This window comes from Pongo abelii, chromosome X, assembly GCF_028885655.2.
Source record: "Pongo abelii isolate AG06213 chromosome X, NHGRI_mPonAbe1-v2.0_pri, whole genome shotgun sequence".
Classification (NCBI taxonomy): Eukaryota; Metazoa; Chordata; class Mammalia; order Primates; family Hominidae; genus Pongo; species Pongo abelii.
This window is the reverse complement of record NC_072008.2, coordinates 29,100,992-29,124,096: the sequence shown is the minus strand read 5'-3', so window position 1 is coordinate 29,124,096 and position 23,105 is coordinate 29,100,992. Positions and strand designations below refer to the sequence as shown.

Below are 23,105 nucleotides of genomic sequence, written 5' to 3'. Positions count from 1 at the left end.
TAGGAAGTCAATGGAGTAAAATTACCTGGTCTGCTTTTTCAAAGATTATTGTATCTATAGAGGAAGAAGGGAGATTTAATTGTATGGTGACAAAAGAAAAAAGACATGACAGGAAATAATTGCAACAGTCTAGGTGAGAAGTAATAAGGGTTGAGATAAGGTAAGTGATAATGAAGAAACAGAAAAGTGGCCAGATTTGGGGGATGGGAGGTACAGGAGACAAGAGTCACTGATGATTAGATATGAAGTTTATAAAAGCATTTATAAATTTGACTTTAGTCATCGGGTCATAATGGAACCAGTTAATCAGTGAGGGCTCAGCAGGTTTGTTTGTTGTTTATTCTGGGAGGTCTGATGGAAAAAAAATCAAAAGGTCTGTTTATGTTAAGTTTGACATTCATATTAGATACATACTCCCATGGGTATGTCAAGTAAGCTGTCTGAGGGGAAAAAAGCCTCATGTTCAAGAGATAAGTTAGAATTAAATATAAAAACATATTAAGGGTTATTTGCATATAGTTAGCATTTTAAAGACATTAGATTGGATGATTTAATCCAAAAAAAAGTATGAAGCTAGGACTGGCACTAACATTTGGGGGTACAGAAATGACGAGAAAAGGAAACTGAGAGGGGAGGAAACCAGGATGATTTTACGTGGCTCAGTACAAAAGAAGAGAGTTTTCCAGAAGGAGCAAGTAGTCAACTGTGCCAAATTCTGTGGAGGGATCAAGTATGGGAAGAACAGAGACATGGCCATTCAATTTGGCAATGCAATAGTCATGTGACTGTAGGGTACAAAAACAAGAAAGAAAAAAAAAAAAGGAAGGAAAGAAGGAAGGGAAACTAGCCTATGTCAGGGAAGCCCTGATGAACTAATTTGAAAAGAGAATATGAGGTAAATAATTGCAATAAAAAGTATGAATAATTCCTTCTAGATTTTGATGTGTGTTTGCATGTAGCAGGGAGAGTAGAAAAACAAGGTAATATCCGAAAGAGAAAAGAGAATCAAAAGAGCGTATTTTTATATGGGTTTAAAGTTAGAAAACAGCAGAACATATTCATAGGCACATACAAAAAATTGATATTGAAGGAGGAGAGAGACAATTTCAAAAGAAAATGCATGAATAAGTTAAAAGTAAATGAAATCCAGAGTCCAAGTGGAAAGGCTGGACGTGATATGAGAACAGGTAAACCTGTCAATTCCAGTAAAACTGAAAGGCAGGCCAAGAATGTAGATTTAGGCTGGACACAGTGGCTCACACCTATAATCCCAGTTCTTTGGGAGGCTGAAGCAGGAGGATCACTTGAGGCCAAGTGTTGAGACCAGCCTGGGCAACACAGTGAGACCCTGTCTCTGCAAAAAATTTTAAAAATCACCTAGATGTGGTGGCATGCACTTGTAGTCCTAGATACTTAGGAAGCTGAGGTGGGAGGATTTATTGAACCCAGGATTTCAAGGCTGTAGTAAGTAAGCTATGATCATACACACTGAAATCCAGCCTAGGCAACAGACGGAGATTCCATCTCTAAAAAAAATGGTGGGAAGAGGAAAATGTAGATTTGGATCCAGGTGAGCTGGTAGATTTGCAGATCAAAAAATGAGGGAAATGGGGTGTCATATTTCTTTTCCTCAATGAAGTAAAAAGACGACAAAACTGTTGTGAGAGGGAGGTTTGAAGAGAGAGAAGGAGGTGTGAAAATCAGTTTAGAGAATAATGGAAATGGAATAGGATGTTTGGTGCTTGGAGAGGCTGAATCTCCTTTGAGAATTGTTGTGGCTATGAATTTAAAATGAGATTAGTCAATAATATTTAGCTATTTGCATGCAGGCATTGAGATGGTTTGTTATAATCAAGCCTGTAAACCACAACTTAAAGAATAATTTTAGGAGAGGAAAAGTGATTTTTAATTAAACTATATGTTTTTTTCCTTGTGCTGACCACTTTTTTAATGACAAGCAATGTGCAGTGCCATATCAATAATTCTTACTAAGTACTCTTGTTTTAACAATACTAGATATTTTCAGAAAATACAACACCTAAAATGTGCAATCAACTTTTTCTATCAGATAACTTGAATCTCAAATAGCTTCTATAATTCTCAAAACAATGTTTTGAGAATTATAAAACAATGTTTAACAATGTATAAAACAATGTTTTTAGAAGTCTGATCTTTTAACAAAATAGATAAAATCCCAGGGAGATGAACAGTTGAGAACAATACTCTTCAGTAGAACTTTCTGCAATGATAGAAATGTCTTTCTGTGCTGTTCAATATGAAGCTGCTAGGTGCATTTGGCTGTTAGTACTTGAAATCTGGCTGCTGTGACTGATGAACCAAATTTTCTATTTTGTTTAATTATAATCAACTTAAATTTAATTAGCCACAGGTAGCTAATGGCTACGGTACTGAACAGCTTAGCTATAGAATCACCTATCCATCTCTTATTCATCACTAGGTATTTCTTAGTTATTTGTAAAGCAAATAATCGAATGTCTAAATATCTGCAAAATACACGTCCTTTGGTTCTTTTTTTTTTTTTTTGTGAGACGGAGTCTCACTCTTTCGCCAGGCTGGAGTGCAATAGCGCAATCTTGGCTCACTGCAACCTCTGACTCCCTGGTTCAAGCAATTGTCCTGCCTCAGCCTCCCGAGTAGCTGGGATTACAGACATGCACCACCACGCCCAGCTAATTTTTGTATTTTTAGTAGAGACGGGGTTTCACCCTGTTGGCCAGGATGGTCTCGAACTCCTGACCTTGCGATCTGCCCGCCTCAGCCTCCCAAAGTGCTGGGATTACAGGCATGAGTCACCGTGCCCCGCCCCTTTGATTCTTAAGTTTAACTTGGTAGTTCTAAAACTTTAGTAAGCTTGATAATTACTATACAGGGTTGTGTATACAAAACCCATAAATATTGAAACAGGCAATTCACAAAATGTTTAAAGGTCATTTTAACTCCTGGCAATATTCACATGGTAAATTATGAATTCACCTTAAAGCCTGATTCTCTGCTCTCTCACCCACCACAAGAGTAAAAGTTGATATGCGCTGAGAATTGACTTTAAGAATTAATATTGAAATATTTGGCAAAAAGATGAATCAGGTAGGTAGTACGGTCATGTATCATGAATGATTTAGTCCTTCAAACTAAAATACATACTTAATTTTATGCAATTGTCTTCTCATTAGTGAATTTAAAATATTCATTTAAAAGTATTAATTTGCTTTATCTTTGGTACTGAAATTAATATTTAAATATTAATGCTTCCTTCCAGCTATTAAGTCACATGGAAATTTTAAAACTCCATAACACTTAAAATGTGATAAAAATTCTAGCATCAGGTGGACTCCTAAATTATATTTCTATATTTATGTGAACATTACAAGTATATTTTTGTTTCTTCTTTACATGGATTGTGTTAAGTTTTTCAATGATGTAGATAACAGAATGAAAACAAAATTCCTCTCAACAGGTGGTATACGAAAAGTCAGAATGGCAGGTGTAAACTGTGGCAACACTCGTTATGATAAAGAAAAGTTCAACTAATTTCAATATAAAAGAAATGAGAGAATGACACGGCCTGTAAAAAAAAAGTCATGTGCCTTTGCTTCTTCCAATTTAAAAGTAATGTACTTTCCTCAGCTGAATATTTCAATAGTATAAATGAAATTTACTTTGCCCCTTATATTTTCATTTCTTCAGTGAAAATCCATGTATTTCCATCATGTACCTACTCTCTTGCCAGAGGATGTTTCACGTGACAGCCACATAAATCTTTCATTTTCAAATTTAGAAGATCACTTTTCTTTTCCAGGATTCATGTTTGGGCATGTATTCTTTGAAACTTTTCTAGAAAAGTTTCCTGTGTGGGCAAAGAACCAAAAAATTGTGGTTATCAATCTGGTAGTGAAGATCCTCTGGGTACTTCTGAGAAAATTTCATGAGACCCACAATTCCCTATGCCATTCAGCATCTGTAGATAGAATAAAACTGATTCAATGTACTTCTATTCACATATTCTCTATCAAATGTGTTCATCGTATTATGATGACTGATATTCAAATTATTTTTAAGTGGTATTGAATTGTTTTCTTTATGGATACTCATTAATGGGTATTAAAGTTTAAGCTATTATTGCATGTAATCTTTTAAAAATTATTACTAAAATATTCCTTCTATTTAACAAAAAATTGGAAAACCAGATGATAAACCACAGATTCCTTCTTAAATGTTGGCACAGCAAATGGGATTAATGTTATCATGTAGTCTAACTCCATTTTACCAGAATTTTAAAGCAAACAGTATTTTTTAAATTATTGGGTTTTTTTGTTTTCCATTAGAGTCCTTGGCATTCATCAACACTTTCAGATGTCCCTATCAAGATAAGTTTCATCAGAGGCTGTTTGTTTTTAGTGAGGGAACTACAAATTGAAATCTTGTATATATGAGCCACTGAAAGAAGATACCATGTGTAGCTACAGATCTAATCCCCAAAATCCATAATAGGAACAGTGCCATGTGAAATTTAAGTTTCAAACATTAAAACTTTCATTTTTAATACTTCATTTAAAAAATTCTTATTACATCCTTTGAAGATGACAAAAACCAATATTTTTGAAAGTAACTTTGATGAAGCGGGAGTACTTCCAGTATTTTAATATTAATATATCATTATAGAATTCTAATTCAAGCATGTTTTAAGTTTTTTCCTCACATCTTATTATGAAAAAATTTCAAACATACAGAAAAGTTGGAAGAATTTTACAGTGAACACCCATATACCCACCATCTAGGTTCAATAATAAATTGTATTATATGTGCTTTATTACATACACATCCATCTATTCATCCTTTTATCCAAATATCGCTCCATTTTATTTCAGTGTAAGTTGCAGACATCAGTACTCTTCACCCTTAAAACACTTCAGCAGCCATATCATTCACTAGAGTTCAATATTCACGCTCTCTTAATGCAAACTTCAAATATAAAGAAATGTACAGGCCGGGCACGATAGCTCACACCTGTAATTCCAGCACTTTGGGAGGCTGAGGTGGGTGGATTACCTGAGGTTGGGAGGTCGAGACCAGTCTGACCAACATGGAGAAACCCTGTCTCTACTAAAACTACAAAATTAGCTGGGTGTGGTGGCACATGCCTGTAATCCCAGCTACTCGGGAGGCTGAGGCAGGAGAATCGCTTGAACCCAGGAGGCAGAGGTTGCGGTGAGCCGAGAACACACCATTGCACTCCAGCCTGGGCAACAAGAGTGAAACTCCGTCTCAAAAAAAAAAAAAAAAGAAATGTACAAATCTTAGGTGTACCATTCCATGAGCTTTGACAATCAAATGTGATTATTATTCATTGGCATTTGACTGGCGTAGGTATTGAAATAAAAGTTGAAAATAAAGAATATTATATTTTTAATCTGTTACTTTTACTGTTGGGGTAATCCAAATGTTTCCACAGAAAGTAAAAGTAAATTTACTCCCAAGTATTTAATTTAACAGATTTATAGGTCACATTTACCATGGAATACTTAACAAATATACAATAACCACAAGAATTACTCTCAGTGTTTAATTATAACTTACATTTTTCAAATGTCATGAATTTAAATTTCAGTGAAACACACTGGAATAAACTTTCCAAGTACTGATTTCAGGGTTAATCCACAATGTAGTCTCCTTATATAAGTAGTAGATAATGTCAATTTTGTCATTCAAGAAAAGATTTTAATTAATTCTTTGATATTTGTCTTCTTTGTGTTTCCACCTCTTAAGAACTGATTCACTTGACAGTGCTACTGAAATTTTAGGGTGCAAAGGGCCAAGATGGCTTGAAACGCTCAATTTCTAGCCAAACTACTTATTTTTTCAAACGTCAAAGAAGTATAAAAAGATGACCCTGTTCTGAAATGAATCAAGAGAGAATTTAAACCTGTCAAAAACCATAGCATTTTGATATTGAATATAGTGACAACTATTTTTAATTTCAGCAACAAAAGACTTTATGTGAGTCCTTGCTTTTACTTTCAGCATTGCCAAAAGTATTTGATATGTGCCGATGATGGAATCTTGAAGTGGAAAGTCTATAGGAAAGGCTTATTTTGCTTCCTTTTAAGAAGGAATGCATACAAGAATTTCACATTGCAGGACTACACTGCCCAACAATCATTCACTTTGTTCCAGTTGGAGACTTATGACCAATTTGCTGATAAAATTTGGCATTAGCCTTTTGAAATGTATAAATTACATTATTGCTTTGGATTCTTGTATATTCTAGCAGGGTAGAATAAAACTTGACCACCTGATTTCAAACTACTTGTACAAGAAACTGAGGTAGTTTCTTGATTTCAAACTACAGTACAAGAAACTGATGGACATGTAAATTTCTCAACAGGCAAGAGCCACCGCACCCAGCCCAACTCCTTGATTTTTCTTAGTCATTGACCATTAAATTAAAACTAAGGCAAGTTTTCCCCACAGAACATCAATTCACAAGATCATAAAATAAAATCTCAAAAGTACAAGGGCTGTTCACTCCAAACCAAGCTTCTTACTTTGGGAAAATTGTTAATATTTGTTAGTTGTGCCCACTTTGATACGTTGGTTAGTGGCTAAAATGCCTACAGGTTCCTCACAAATCAGTTATCTCTTTCCAGCAGTGCCATGGGTGTTCCTTTATTTTTTGGCTTTATAAAGTCAACAAAAAGTATTAAATGGAAAGAATTAAACCCACAGTGTGAATCCAAATATGCTGCTGGCAGAATACTTTGCCAGAGTAGGCAGGATAATGCTTTCTTGACTTGAAATCCTCATTTCCTCTTTCCCCCAACCTGCTTCTTTGTAGTTTGAATCTAGTGTAGGCTATTCCTAAGGCAGATGGTCTCTTTCAGCTAGCTGCCCACAGCAAAGTGGTCTTTATTGATAGATTTGGGGAGCGGGGGGAAGAGGGAGGGTAGACAGGGAAAGAAAGGAAAGAGAAAACGTGGCTTCCACCAGAAGGGTATATAACGCCCAGTAATTTGAAACATTTTTGAGTTTAACTTTGCAAGAGCATGGAATTAAAATGCCTCCACACAGAGTGTTTGGAGATGCTTGTCCTAACAATCACCCTTTAACTTTCTTTTCCATTTTAACATTTTGAAAATTGGGTTGCATCTCAAAATTAATGTGCCATCTAATATAATGGCTATTTCCTTTAAAACTATGAATTAAGTGGTAATACAATCAAATTAAAGAACTGTGAGTATTCATTTAGTCTTTATAATTACCATTTGTCCCAACTGCACAGATTTAGAAACTACAGTTCCACTCGTTTTTTTTTTTTTTTTTTTTTTACTCATTTTTCTAGATGAATCCACAGAACCTTTATTTATGTAAGAAGGAAGCTTTCTGCTCTTCTCTTCACATTCTAATCTCAATCCCACCCTCAAGTAGGGCACTTTGCTCTCCCTCCTCCTGCATCTTCTTACCTGACCCAATAAAAAGGTAGTATCCTATTTTTCAATGGTCATAATTATACATGCAAGGAGCTAAAATGTATTACTGGGCTGGGTTAGCTTCTCTCAATGTAAGAACCAGGTCAAGGGATTTCTGTTTCTCAAAGAGGCACAGGTAGTGCCTCCGTGTGCATGACAATTGCCTATTCTTTGTTCGTTTTTTATCGTCAGCCACTCCTGGACCACTTGTCTTCAATTAACGGGCAGACAGCAGAAGGCCTTATTTTAGGTTCAGGCAGAGCAGTTTGCTCTTTATGCAGCTATTGTTGACAGAGAGTCTTGTATTCTAGTACATATTGGATGACTGCCAGACACTAATAAATCAAGTACTTCGGTCACCATTTAGCTATCAATTCTTTGTAAACAACTTTTGAAGAAGGGTGAGTGAATCTTAGCCTGGAACCACAACACCCCAAAACTACAAAAGCCGCAAATCTACTAGGACTATTTTTTTTTCCTGCTGCTGCTGCAAATGCTACCAAAAGAAGAAAAGATTTTACAGACATTTATAGCTCTAGGTGGGAAAAATAGTACTTTTCAGGCTGAATGATGTCTGAAAGACAATAGCGTTACTTCCTTATTAGGAACAACTCTGCTGCAAACACCCACATCATTGAAACTGTCATCATTGGGGCAACCGAGGAAGATTCAGAGGAGCAATATAGGTCAAATGACACATTCAAACCAACACTCAACTGAAAAGCAAAAAGCCAGTTTTACAGCTTAACAGAGTGCCATATTTTAATCTCATTTAAGCAGGATTTAAAATATAGGTGTTGAGGAAGCTGTTGAGGTTTTCCAAGACAAGAGCTTATCACATAATGGTTTTGTGAAAAGGCTGATTCAGAAAAAAATGATGTAACTGTTACTGGATGCACAAAAGAAAAGAAGGTAAAAGAATTATCTGATGTTGTACATTGTATCCCCCAGAAAGATCAGACATGAGAAATGAACTTTGAGCTGTCTTCTCTTCACATTTTAAGACTGGGTAATGAAATTTATTGCCTGCCAGTCCATAGTACAATCAGACAAATTTAAATAATTATTCATGCAAACACATAAAGCTAACCTAGCAAAGATAACTACACTTAAATTTAGTATGTTGTCTTGAATCTGAAATCTAACAGGCATTCTTGTCCTAGTATATTATATGGTCACATGGATTTTATACTTCATAAAAATAATTTGCATTGTAGACATTCGAGCACATTTGTCAGCTATAGCATTCATTTTTTATTTATATTATTTATGTATCTAAAACTTATGGAATGCATATGTGTCAGTCACTGGTCTAACCATTTTTCATAGATGGCTTTATATAACCAACAACTTCATAAAGTAGATGTCATTATGCCTATTTCCAGGTGAAAAACTGACGTGCAGAAGGGATAAGTACCTTACTCAAGTGCAAATGACTGGTAAGTGGCAGAACTAGAATTCAAACACAAGTTTGATTCCAAAGCCCATGCTTTAAAAAAATTCCTCTATAGTTTTCAATTCTATTTTTGTTTCTGAATACATTTTAACAGTAACTATAATCCAGCATATATCGTAAGCATCTTTTTGAGGAGATGATGTTAATTTTATGGGAGAAGAGACATTTTCAGAGATATGATAAATGTCTTTAATTACACGTTAATTAACTACAACTACAGAGAGCGATTGGTTGTCCCATGCTCGTGCAAAGAGCAGAGTAGCATTAAGTGAACAGATCACAGTCAGATATATTATGCCTTATGAAATAAGTTAATAAGGGTTGAAACACTGTATGCTTGATGAAATAAATTTCCTAAGGGCAACAGACATTAACAGCTGTTCAAGTACTGTTCATGTCCCCGTAGGGAAGTATATCACTCCCGCAGTTATTGAACACATGCGGTGTTCCTGTAGTATCTTTCATCTCATTTACACCAAGAAAGAGTAAATAAGTATTTTGGGGCTTCAGCAAGAACAGCCTTTAGCCTCATAGACATTCTTGTCTCCCATTCACCACTTAGTAGCAAGTTATTTTCCTAAAAATAAAAATTAAAAACAACGTTAATTTCCTGCTAAAAACCTTTCAGTGGCTTCTCATTGCACTCACAGGCTTCAAGAAGCTCAAATCCCCTACAAGGTTTTATATGACCTACAACCTATGTTCTCCAGCACTTTGCCAGACCAATCCCTCCTTCTAAGGTAGGCTTCCCTCTGCTGTGTTCCCAGCTCAGAGCTTTCAGTCAGGCCTTTCTCTTTACCAGGAATGCTTCATCCTTAGTTTTCATATACCAAACACCTATTTAGCATCAAGTCTCACTTCTAAAGTTCAGATAAATTTCCTTGATCTATCCATAAGATTAATCACTTCTGTTTTCACTTGCATGACATCCTGTACTTTGCCTTCCCAGAGCCTATCTGAACTGCAATTGGCAAAGGGATGTGATCAGTCCTCCAACTTGTTGAAAGAGCTGCTCCAATAGAGAAGCAAATACTTTAATGTCCTAGCCCTGTAGAAGTATCTTGAAAAACTAATCTTGCATGGGGGCATTGGGTCTTTTAAATTGGAATTCTCCAAATGTTATTGGTGGCATCCATTGCAGATAAAAATGCATTCATTTTACTACTTTTTCAATTTATTTGATTGGTTGGGTCACTGTCATTACTAAGAAAAAGAGTTTGTTCTTTCTGAGTAAATGCCTCTGGTCCTCTAATTTTTGTTTCAATATGATGTTTTTGTGTGAGAACTGTTAGTAAAACATTTTTATGTTACCAGTGTTAAAAGGAGATGTTTAATATAATAAGATATAGTGACTAATAGTGTTTCTTGAAAGAAGGAAATTACTAATGGAAAAAGTGGCATTTGCCAGAAGTGACAGCTTGTCAAATTGACAGTCAATATGTTTAAAGAAAATATTCATATAAAAAGGAAATCATGAGGAACAACAGCAAAACAGGAATTACATTTTTGAAAGTTAAATTTTTACAGTGCCCTCAGGCAGATGGAGCTCAACTTTCCCATTTAAAAAGTAACCTCATACATATAAAATAAGCAGACATTTAATTGGACATCATTAACAAACTCAGAAGAGAAGAATCTAAGTGAAAAATACATCTTAAAAAATAGTAACTCGGTTCTATACATGGATGGTGATGATGGCTGCACAACAATGTGAATGTACTTAATGCCACAGAACTGTACACTTAAAATGTTTGAAGCAGTAAATGTTATGTATGGTATACCACAATTTTAAAAAACACAGTAAGTCAATAATTATTTATTTTCACATATCCATCTAGAAACACATTTGCTGATATTTCCAACTCAGGTATAGTGTGTTTGAAATGTGGAGCCAGTGAGGGGTTGGAAGAACAGGTATTGCCTTAACCTTTCAAAAATCCAGAGATAAGTTCAATTACATGCCCTATCTTCTCCCCTACTAAGAATCACCGAATCACTGTACTTGAACCATCAGCCCACAATCACTGCAGAGTTACTTAGTCTCAATAAATTTCATTTAGGCACTAGGTCTATAATGAACTGAAAATTAAATCTTAATATACTGTTGGCTCCAAATGTCACAAATTGCGTATCATATCACAAAAGAATGATTTGATTTCAAGACAAGGCAAATGAAAATCTCCAGAATTATCATTTAGGTTGAAAAATATGTAAAAATGAAGGTAAATGAGTTGTACAATATTTTCCCTTGCTACAATATCATTAAAGAAAATTGGCTTATATGAAGCTTTTTTTAAGATATAGTAGAAACACTGCTTTTATATTATCTTTTCTGTATCAAGAAGCAAGACACATGTCACTAATAATCCATCTTCCCTCAGGCAATGAAGTCCCAGTTAAAATACATTCAAATGAGGTTATGTTTTAAAAGTGAAGTAGTATTATTCCATAGTGGAAAAAATAATGATATTTATCAGAAAAGATGCAAGGAAAAGGAGTTTCTTAGTAGAAAAAACAAACCCCAAACTCTAATGCACAATTATACTCTGTGATTCAAAGGATAATGAAAACATGGTTGCTGAATCTGAAGACACAGTCATTACATTGGGAGCCATTTAGAAAAAAGTCATTCCAGATCTAAATGATAATAAAAGATTCCTAGAATAGAAATGTTAGTTTTAAAAAACAGAGCAGCACACAGATTAAAAATACAGTCATCTGGCTCTGGGTATCTCACAAGATTGATCTTAAAATTTCCTTACAAATGTGTGAAGCTCACCTAGGTAATGCATCATCTGTGCTTTACAGGCTTGGTATTCCAAGTTTGGTCCATTGACTGGCTGCATGGGCATCCTCTGATAATCTGGTGGATATGCAGAAAACTCACTCCCCACGTCAGGCCAACCAGATCACCATCCCCTTAACAATCTCTGCAGGTGCTTCCTACACAAATTAAAGTTTCAAACACACAATTCTAGAACACATGCAGAGCATCTATTCATAAACTGTTAGAACTTGAGAATACACAGCTATTCTGGGTTAGAGCACTGGAGGTAGTCTCTACCTTTAGGCTTGGGGTACACTAGTTCTTGAATATGTTAAACCCAAATGAAGATGTGACCCTGGTTGATTCTGACCTTGTAACCATTCCCTTTGAATCCATGTTCATAGATTGTTATTTACAACTTCCTGAATGATGACGTAAGCTGGGAGAATAAAAAGCCAGTGTCGCAGCAAGAATTTACCTAAGAATGGGGAGACAGTGTTTCTGGGAGTTATGTGCCCTCATTAAGGATGCTGGGGGCAAAGGTGTAGGCTACATCTGCTCCTACTCTCTGTGGTTATTCTAGGTTTTATATGCTTGACTGACTAAAATTAGGAACTTAATCCAGTTTAACAGTGAATGTTAGTAGGGAAGAAATATAGTCTCTTCCACACCAACAATCAGCCCATCAAAATGCACTGCATCCTCTTAAATTGTACTTAGTTTTAATGTTTTCATTCTACTTATAAGTAGCTGATTTCACTTAGTTCTTTATTAGCTATTTCAAATTAACAAGCATATATATATATATATACATATATATACATATATAGATAGATATATTCGCTTTTCCTTTTTCACTATTTAGAAGCTTTGCTAGTGTTACCACTGCTACCAAAGTTGAAAAAAATGAATATGTTGGCCAACAGATGTTTGGAATATATCAAGAGCATTTACAGGTGCTGCTGAATTGTAATTTATTCATCACCTATTGTCTCATTTAATTCTCAAAAACTGATAAAGTAGATCACCTTTTAATCTCATTTATAGATAATAAACAGAACCTGAGAAGCATGGTATAAAAAAATAAAAGGCTCTGGAAAACACTGTTGAGATCAAATCTCGCGTCAACTCTTTAATACCTGAGCTACTTAATCTATCAAATAGAAACAATAATAATAATGTACTTCTAGTGTTTCTGGGAATAGTAAATAACCCATACATGGAAAGTACATGCAACATTACCTGAGATGTTATACGCATTCGATACACGTTATTTTTAAGCAACTTTTCTAAAGAAACATCATTAGTGTTGGGGCCGAGATCCAAAGGGAAATCTATGACTTTGGAGCCTGAGGACTTGCCATGACATTATATTGCCTAGACCTATAATCTTCCCTAACTCTTCTTAAAACATGGTAAAATATCAGAGGATGAAGCAAGAATCCACGGCAGGGTTCCCCGATCCCCAGGCTGTGGACTGGCACTGGTCTATGGCCTGTTAGGAACTAGGCTGCAGAGCACGAGGTGAGTGGCGGGCAAGCAAGCATTACTGCCTGAGCTCTGCCTCGTCAGATCAGCAGTGGCATTAGATTCTCACAGGAGCACGAGCCCTATTGTAAACTGTGCATGCAAGAGATCTAGGCTGCATGCTCCTTATGAGAATCTACCTAATGCCTGAAGATCTGAGGTAGAACACTTTCAACTCCAAACCATTCCCCCTGCCCCCCCCATCATCTGTCCATGGAAAAATTGTCTTCCACAAAACTGGTCCCTGGTGCCAAAAAGGTTGGGGGCCACTGATCTACAGTTTTCACTGTAAAACCTGGATTTTAATATGCCTGTAGTTCATATGCTTAAATTTGTAACAAATGGGATAGAAGACACAAATGATATCCTCTTTACCTAGTGATTAGTTTTTATTAATGGAAAGTTCATCAGTGAGTATTTTCATAGAGTATATACGGAATATCTCTTGCTGAGCTAACACATGTTTTGCTGTCAGGCAGCAACATTGAAAACATCTAATCAACCTTATTTGTTTAGCTGGAGTTAAATAATGATACTCAGTATTTGCAAAGTGTTTTACAGTTTCAAAGTATTCAGATAACAATGTGTCATACAGGTAGTGCAGATATTTTTAGTCCCATTAAGTACAAAAAAAAAAAAAAAGAAGGTTCAAATGTTGAAGTGTACATGAAAGTCTGAAATAAGATGGTGACATTCTGAAGCAATTTACTTAAAATTTTACTTACCAAATATTCGCTTTGACAAAAGAAGTAATAAGATACAGAGATGGTGGAATAATTTAAGGTCATTTGTGGGAGGAGGGGAAGTGACTTACAATAATGAGACTTGAGATCATCTAAAATTATTCAATGGTAGATGGCTATATGATGAACATTTTACATTTTTCAAATAATTGATGACTCTACATTTCTTTGATATGTGTGTTATATTTCCTGTGCTTATGTTAATTCTCTAAGTTTCCTAAGTATACAGTCCATATTTACCTCATTTATCTTTCTGTACCGATCCAGCACAATGTCTAGGTATTTGCTGTCATCCCACTGAGTTTCCCAGGTCTTCATTTAGCACATAAAAAATGTAGAAATATTGAAATTTTTGACCAGTTTAATTTCTGAAATTTATCTCATTCAAATTACCCTAATTATTTGTATATACTTGAGTTTTCTGGGCATAAAGACACAAGGTAGTATTTTCCAAGTTCTCAGTATTATATATCACATGATGGTATTAGGAAAAATGATAACATTAACAAGATTCCAAATGCTCACAGAAGTACCTAAAATTCAATTTCTGATAACATACAACTGGTAAATGCTTTGATTATCACCATTTTATAGGTGAGAAAACAGAAGTCATATAGCCAGAGCTGAACTTCAACTAGATTGTTCCATTTCATCAGATTTTCACCCTGAGTTGTCAGAAACAAATATCTTCATGTTTCTATGCCATAAGAGATGCTGTATCTAATTCCCTAAGTTTATTTTATTTTATTTTATTTTTAGAAATAGCGTCTTGCTCTGTCACCCAGGCTGGAGTGCAATGATGCAATCATAGCTCATTGCAGCCTTGAACTCCTGGGCTCAAGTGATTTTTCTGCCTCAGCCTTCCAAGTAGTTGGCCTACATATTATTCTTTATTTTGTATTCAGCTCACCATTAGGCAGTTAAAGGATATAAAAATCTCCAGAAAACATATGCTGACCCTAAAGGAGGAGCTTGCCATCAATTTGAGGAGCTAAGAAATGCTTACACTGAAACTGAAATACCTTTCAAAGGCAACACACTGTTAAGCATAAGACTATGAAGTACAATCTAAAATTATGTATGTAATTCAAAAATGGATGTAGTCAGCATAAACTGGTCAGAACCAAAATTCTAGAGGTGCAGATCAAGAATTTACAAGGATAGACAGAATGATTGCCCATGTTCCTTTCTGGTACAATCATATTCTCCATTCTAATGTGAAATAATTATCTCCAAAGTACTCAATGATTTATTATTTTAATAAACTTCTACAGAACAATTCTTGCACTCAATCTTCAATTATTAAGTCCTTTTGCTCATCTTCCTGGATCATTACATTGCTCATTAGGACCTCCCATTAGAAGAGAAAGAAACTCACATTACAGAAAGGCATCTTGTAAACGGCTATTTTTAAGGGTGTTAAGTTACCTGTCACCACAAATAGAAGAATCTGATGGAACACAATAAATATAAATTAAAAAGAAGTTTATTATTAATATAACTGAATAAAATAATCACAAAGCCTTTTTAATGGAAACACTCTGGATGACAAAACAACCATAAACTTTTGCTGATGATTCCATTTTTTTAAACTTAGCTACAAAAAAATTTTTTCAAAAGGTTAGAATAATGATTCCCTTTACAAGCTCTATGGCTATTATTGATCTGATAGAATTAAAATTTAGCAAGACAAGTTTCTTAATACAAATTCAGGTGCATTTTAAACGTTAGAACTTGATATGGGAATAAACTGCCCATTTCCAACATCAATATCACTGCAGAATCCTCACCTCAAAGTTCCTCACCACTTGCTAAATATCCATACATAAATGTGTTTCAATTTCTCATACACATCAAATATACACAGAGACACACACACTCATACATCTATAATTATATATACATACATTATATACATGGATGTTTGTATATGTGTATATATATACATATTTTTTTCTATCATTTCTCTATCTTAACATCTTATCCTCTCTAAAACGGCATAAAATCCGGAATAAAATCCAAATTCTGCCACATCCTAACTGTTTGACTTTAAGCAAGTTTCTTAACCTCTAAGAGCCTTACCTTCTGTAACGGTTCAAATGGAAGAGTAACACTGAATTACTGCACAAATCAGAAAGAATGTGTTTAGTATCTACTATGATATAAGACAGCATGTTCTCATTAAGAGGCAGTTTGTTGCCTTTGTTGCTATTATTATTCCTCCCCAAACATGCTCTTTTTCTTGAATTGCCTTTTCTTGAGTAATGCCATTACCATTCATCTTATCCATTGGCTCAAAACCTTAAAATTACCTAGGATACTCCACCTCCGCATGGAATCAAAGGCAAAGTGCTGTAAATTCTTCCCTTGGAATGTATCATGAATATTTTCCCAATGCTACCATCTCGTATGTTATTGTTACCATACCGTCTTCAAGGTGAACTGCCACCAGTACTCTGATAGTGTCCTTCCCTGCCGTTTTGCTACACTTAAAGCTCTCTACGCATTACAACCTGACAAGAGTATTGCTTTCCTTTTGTCAATCTACTGATAAAAACTCTTCGTGGCTCCCTAGTAGCCTAAACACACAAACACAAATCCAAAGTCCCTGATGATTGGAAGCAATATACCTTCCAGCCCCATTTTAAAAATCTCCTTTTTCAGTCATCCAAACAAACATTTATTGAGTGGACATTATGTTCAAAGTGCCATTTCTGGCCATAGTAATACAACTGTGAACAATGTGGTCATGTTCTATGACAATAAGAACTTTCTTTTTAGTGATAGATAACACCATTAAACGACCAATCTTTAATTCTATATGCGATAAGTACTTGCTATAAATAAGTATAGAGTAGGTACTGACAATATCTGAGAATCTGAGAATGCCTTCCTGAGGAAGTGATATTTGAACTAAAATTTAAAGAGGAGTTGTGGGAGTTGAAAGGATATGATGGGCGAAGTGGAATTCTAACATAGAAAATGGCAGAGCATGTAAGACACACCGCTCCCCCTTGCTTCATGTCAAATGAATTACTGATGTGTTTGAAATCTGTATTATTCTCCACCCAAAGTTTGTGTATATTTTCTTTTCAGTAGGAACATTAACCGTACTGAAGACACTGCTATGCAACCTCAATTACTTCCAGAAAAAAAAGCTTTATTTATGAAGTAAATACTTTCCTGAAAAATTCCTTTTAACCGTATAAACAAAAGATGACTTGGTGTGATACTACGCGTTACTGTACTAAAATAAAAAATCAACTTGCTCTATAGTGGAAATATTAATGATTCATGAGATTTTTCTGCTAATGAACTTTTTCTCCTTCATTTCAAATATTCATCATCTAATTTTAATATAACATTCATTCAATTCAGAATATATTTGCATTTTCTTTGCTAAAAAATAAGCACCCATTAGTATTCTGTACTGCTTTTAGGAAATTATTGGTGTATGACTGTGTCAAGAGACTGAGCCTCAATAAGTAACTTTGATATCTTAAATTGCTTTGAGGGAGACATTTTTAATGCCATCAGATATCTTCTCCCAATAAATTCTTCAACCTTTATCAAAATAAAACTACATTTTCTATTGCCAAAATGACAAAGTCAAGACAGATTATGTTTTAAAAAAAGAGTGCACGTGTTTTTTTTTTTAATGCAGCTACTCTAAATCTATTAACCATTGGACAGTGATGAATTAGGGTTACACATAAGCACACTTAAGCAGCAACCATTATCTACATTAGTCATCTATCTTAGAATTTCTAGGGTCAGGCAGTCTTACAAAAACAAGTGTAGTATAGTAAGACTCATTCCAAAAGCTTTACAAAACGTTTGTTTGTTTTTTTTTTCACTTTTCAAATGAAAATTATTTCTTCTTTTTTTAATGAAAACATAGTGTTGAACCTAACACTGACGACAGTTTCAGCCTTCTTCAAACTCTTTCCTCTTCTGCTTTTGTGACACTGTACTTCATGCTTTAGTATATAAATCTCACTTTCCTTTTCTATATATTAAACAGAAAGCAATGTATTAAATATGTGTTGACCTATAAAATAAAGGGAATGACACAGAATCCTAAGATTTCACATATTACTAACATCAAATGTTTTTCCTTGTTGTCACTGTTAAAATCATAACAAGGAATCAGGCTGGGTTGAGAATGGCAAAAGGTATCAGTGATTCTCAGATCAAATAAAGAAAATCCCTTGAAGTTTGGGGGAGAAACGCTTCTTTTCATGTCAGAGAACCAATAGAATTATGCTCAAATAACAACATTCTGAGTTGTCTTTTTTCAGTGGTTACTATCTGAGCCTCACGTTCTCAGACTTCACGAAATGAAGAGCTAATTATGGGTATTTCTTTGTTTGTTTTAAGTCAGAATATTTCCTTGTAGTTGACATAGAGTTGGCAGAATTGATTATATTAGCCTGGCTAAAATACAATACTCCAAATTTCACAGGTGGTCAAAAGAATAAACAAGAATCTTAAAATGCTGTTGCACAAAATATATCCAGAAGAAGTTGTTTTTAAAGCCATACTTGTATTTTGAGAATTCAACAGCAAATTTCTGTATTACATCTTTGTGGAAGAACAGATTGAGGGCTTTTGGTGAGTTTGCAAATTTGCGAAGGGGAATAAACCAGTTTTTACTATAACCAGAGAAAAGTTTGCTAAAAACAAAAAGCTGTTACTGCTATCCCTCACAATATTTAAGGAAAATTCTTTAAATTCTAAATTAAAAGGATTGTATTTTATAAAATTTAAGCATGAATGGGAAGTAAAGGGACTATCATTAATCATTTTAAATCAATATTATTAAGAAAGTTCTTCAGAAATTCAATATCTTCTTAAAGGACTGGGTTAATCATCTGAGTAAGGTTCAGAATCAAGTTAAATGCAATGCCTGAAAAATGAAGATGTTTATAAAAAGGAAATAAGGAGGTCAATGAAATCTTCTAAGTTTAAAAATTATGGAACTGACATAGATTGGCTATAAACTGTCAGAAAACAATGCTGTATGAACAGTTTCATGTTTCTGCATGGTCAGGGCTTTCGAAAAAAAGAAAACTAGAAGTTCACAATAGACACTTTTAGACAGACCTGCATATATCCCCCCAGAGCCATTAATTTATGCTGCAAGGAATAATAAACCTAGTGACTTTAACTTCCTTTCCCCAAAGAACAAATGCAATAAATAGAAAACAGTTACAAATATGACAGTTATTAATCCATCTGTATCAATATTTACTTGAAATGTGAATGGTCAAAATACACCAATTAAAAAACAGAGACTGTAAGAGTAAATGAGAAGACAAGACTGAACTTGATGTTGTTTACAAGAAACCACTTTAAGTATCAAAGACAGATAGGTTAAAAATAAAAGAATAAAGAATGATATACCATGCTAACATTATTTTAAAAAAATAGCTGGAATAGCCATATCAATGTCAGATAAAGTAGACCTCAGATCAAGAAAAGTATCAAGGATAAGGAAGGACGCTACATAATCAAAAAGGGTAAATTCTTCAAGTAGACATAACATCTTAAATATGTAAACACTTAATAAGAGAGTATCAAAATACACGAGGCAAAAACTGACAAACACGAAAAGAAAAATAGATAAATCCACTATTAAAGTTGGAGATTTCAACCCTCCTCTTTCAGTAATTGATAGATCAAGTAGGCAGAAAATTTGTTAGGATATAGTTGAACTGAACAGCATCATCAATTAACTTGATATATTCGACATTTATAGAGTACTTTATCCAACAACAGCAGAATACACATTCTTCTCAAGCTCACATGGGACATTCACCAATATAGACCACATTCTGGCCCATAAAGCACACTTTGATCAATATAAAGGAATAGAAATAACATGAAGTAAGCTTTCAGACCACAATGGAATTAAACTAAAAATAACAGAAAGACAGTTTGAAAATCTCCAAATATTTGAAAATTAAACATACTTCCAAATAAATCATGAGTCAAGGAGAATTCTCAAGAGAAATTCTAGAATATTTCTAAATGAAAATGAAAATACAACTGACCAAAACTTATGGGATGCAGTGAACATAGTGCTTAAGGGAAATTTATAGTATTAGGTACATGGACTGGAAAAGAAGAAAGATCTCAAACTCTAAGCTTTCACCCTAGGAAATCAGAGAAAGAACACTTTATATCTAAAAAAGAATATAAACATGAAAATTTAGAGCAGAAAACAGTGAAACTGAAAGAACGAAAATAGAAAAAAAGACATCAAAAGCTGGTTCTCTGGAAAGATCAATAAGTTTGACAAACCACTAGCCATGCTAGCAAAGAAAAAATGAGAGAGACAAAAATTACCAATATCAAAAGTAAAATATTGATCCCACAGATTTTAGACGGTAATAAAGCAACAGTATAAATAACTCTATGGTCAATAGTTGGATAAATTATATTAAATAAACCAGTTCCTTGAAAGATACAAACTCATACAAGGAGAAATAGATAATCTAAATAGGTCTATGTCTATTAAATACAATGAATTAATTACTAATAACCTTCTAAGAACAAAAGAACAAGGACCTGATTATTTCACCAGGAAATTCTACCAAACATTTAAGGAAGAAATATTAATCTTCCAATATATTTCATAAAACAGAAGTAAAGAAAATTGTTCCTATCTTTTTCTAAGAGGCTAGTATTAACTTAGTACCAAACCCTGATAGACATTACAACAAAAGCTATAAATATCTCTCATAAATATATATGCATAAATCTTCAATGAACTATCAAAATAATCTAATCCAACAAAGCATAAAAAATTACATACACCATGAACAAGTGGGATTTATACCAGGTATGCAATGCTGGTTCTATGTTTAAAACATCAATTAGGTTGGGCACAGTGGCTTGCGACTGTAATCCCAGCACTTTGGGAGGCTGAGGTGTAAGCATCACTTGAGGTCAGGAGTTTGAGACAGGCCTGGTCAACATGGCAAAACCCCGTCTCTACTAAAAATACAAAAATTAGCCGGATATGGTGGTGCATGTCTGTAATCCCAGCTGCTACGGAGGCTGAAGCACAAGAATTGCTCAAACCTGAGAGGCAGATGTTGCAGTGAGCCAAGATCGTGCCACTGCACTCCAGCCTGGGTGACAGAGTGAGACTCTGTCTCAAAAAATAATAATAAAAATAAAAATAATAAAACATCAATTAATGCAATCCGCTACATCAGGAGACTAAATAAAATCATATAATCATATGAATTCATGTAAAGAAAGACTTGGCAGAATCCAGCACTCATTCATAATAAAAACTGTCAGAAAATTTGGAATAAAAGTGGACTTCCCCAACATGACAAAGAATATTCACAAAAAATTTACAGCTAACATCACACTTAATGGTAAAAAAAAAAACTGGTTACTTTTCCTCAGAGTATCATCAAGGCTATTTTTCCCAACTAAGATCCATGTTTCCAACATAAAAAATAATATGCATTTTACTCTCTAAACTTTTTCATTTTATGTTATCTTTCCCAGTGTTACTTGAACCATTCTAACAATGATTATCATGCAAAATAAATGCAAATCTAACTTTGGCTGGATATATTAGACTTACATTGTAGACTTAGACTGTAAGCTTGAGAGTACGATGTGACTTTGTCTTCTGATACACAATAGATACTCAAGAAATAAATGAAAAAAAATGAAAAGAATGAAAGATTGTAAAATATCTTTATTTATCAGTTTAAATCAAATTATTTACCTAAATAGCTTGGATATATACATATGTCTCATGAGAAGATATTAATTTTTCCAAAAATACTTTGCTAGCTGGGGAAATAATTAGTATTTTCTCTATTCATATTTGCTCTTTGTTTTGAGGCACTCAAACCATATTTTACTCAATTACCCAACCACTTACTTCCTTCTTAATGCTTATTTCACTCTTAACTCAACTAGCCAATATAAAATTTCTCACCATGGCCCAAGTTTCCTATTACCTCATTATGTCTCTGACTTGATCTCCTACCACACTCCCACTTACTGTGACTATCCAAATGTGCTTTTGACTCAGAGCCTTTGTCCTAGCAGTTCCTTCATCCTGAAATTCCTATTACAGACAACTGCATGGTTTCTTCTCTTGCTGATATGGTTTGGCTATGTCCCCACCCAAATCTCATCTTGAATTGTACTCCCCATAATCCCAATATGTCTAGGGAGACCCCTCGTGGGAGGTGATCAGATCATGGGGGTGGTTTCCTCCATCCTGTTCTTGTGATAGTGAGTGAGCTCTCATGAGATATAATGGTTTTATAAATGGCTCTTTCCCCTTCACTCCTCACTCTTCTTTCTCCTGCTGCCATGTGAAGAAGGTCATGGATTCCCTTTTGCCTTCCATCATGATTGTAAGTTTCCTGAGGCCTCTGCAGCCATGTGGAACTATAAGTCAATTAAACCTCTTACTTTTATAAATTACCCAGTCTTGGGTATTTCTTTATAGCAGTGTGAGAACGTCTGGACTAATATACTTGCCTTCTTTCAGTTTTCACTCAAATGTTAATTTCTCAGTTACCTTTATCTTACTGAGGCCTTCTTTATCTTACTGAGAATTATATCTCACACATGCACACTTCCTACTGCCCTTCTGTGTTTTTTTCTACATGCCATCTTTTACTTTCTTATTATCACCCTCTCCCCCACTGAACTGTAAACTCCATCAAGGCAGAGGTTTTTGCAGTTGTTCTTTACATATGAAATAAATTGTTGTGATTTCAAGAATTAGTATAAATACTGTAAATATGACTATCTTAATATAATGACATATTTTAGTAGTTATTAAAGAAATACAAATTCATTCAAAATGTTCTAATTCAGAAAGATACCACATAGAGAGTTGAACCTGTTCTGAATCTCACCATTCCATTCCCACCCCAATTGTAGGAAAATCGTTGTTAAATCTTTGGTAGGTTTTCTTCTCTATATATTTACACAGAAAAGTAACATACCATGATCCATTTTGTTCTCTTTACAGTAAATCCCCTGGCAAAAGGAAAAACTTTTTTAGCATTCACTTATTTTATTTTTATTATAAATAATACATTCACAAATTCACTGAGATGAAGGTCCACAGCAAA

At 34.4% G+C, this 23,105-nt stretch overlaps 1 protein-coding gene and 1 non-coding gene across 2 annotated transcripts in view; both read right to left on the bottom strand.

The window, feature by feature from the left end:
* IL1RAPL1 (interleukin 1 receptor accessory protein like 1) overlaps positions 1 to 23,105 on the bottom strand; it is a 1,383,775-nt gene that overhangs the window by 1,035,438 nt on the left and 325,232 nt on the right. The gene's annotated exons all lie outside the window — the stretch shown is intronic.
* Positions 4,336 to 4,405, bottom strand: LOC112131157 (small nucleolar RNA SNORD74). Its single transcript, XR_002913296.1, has one exon. It is a non-coding gene; the product is annotated as a small nucleolar RNA SNORD74 (small nucleolar RNA).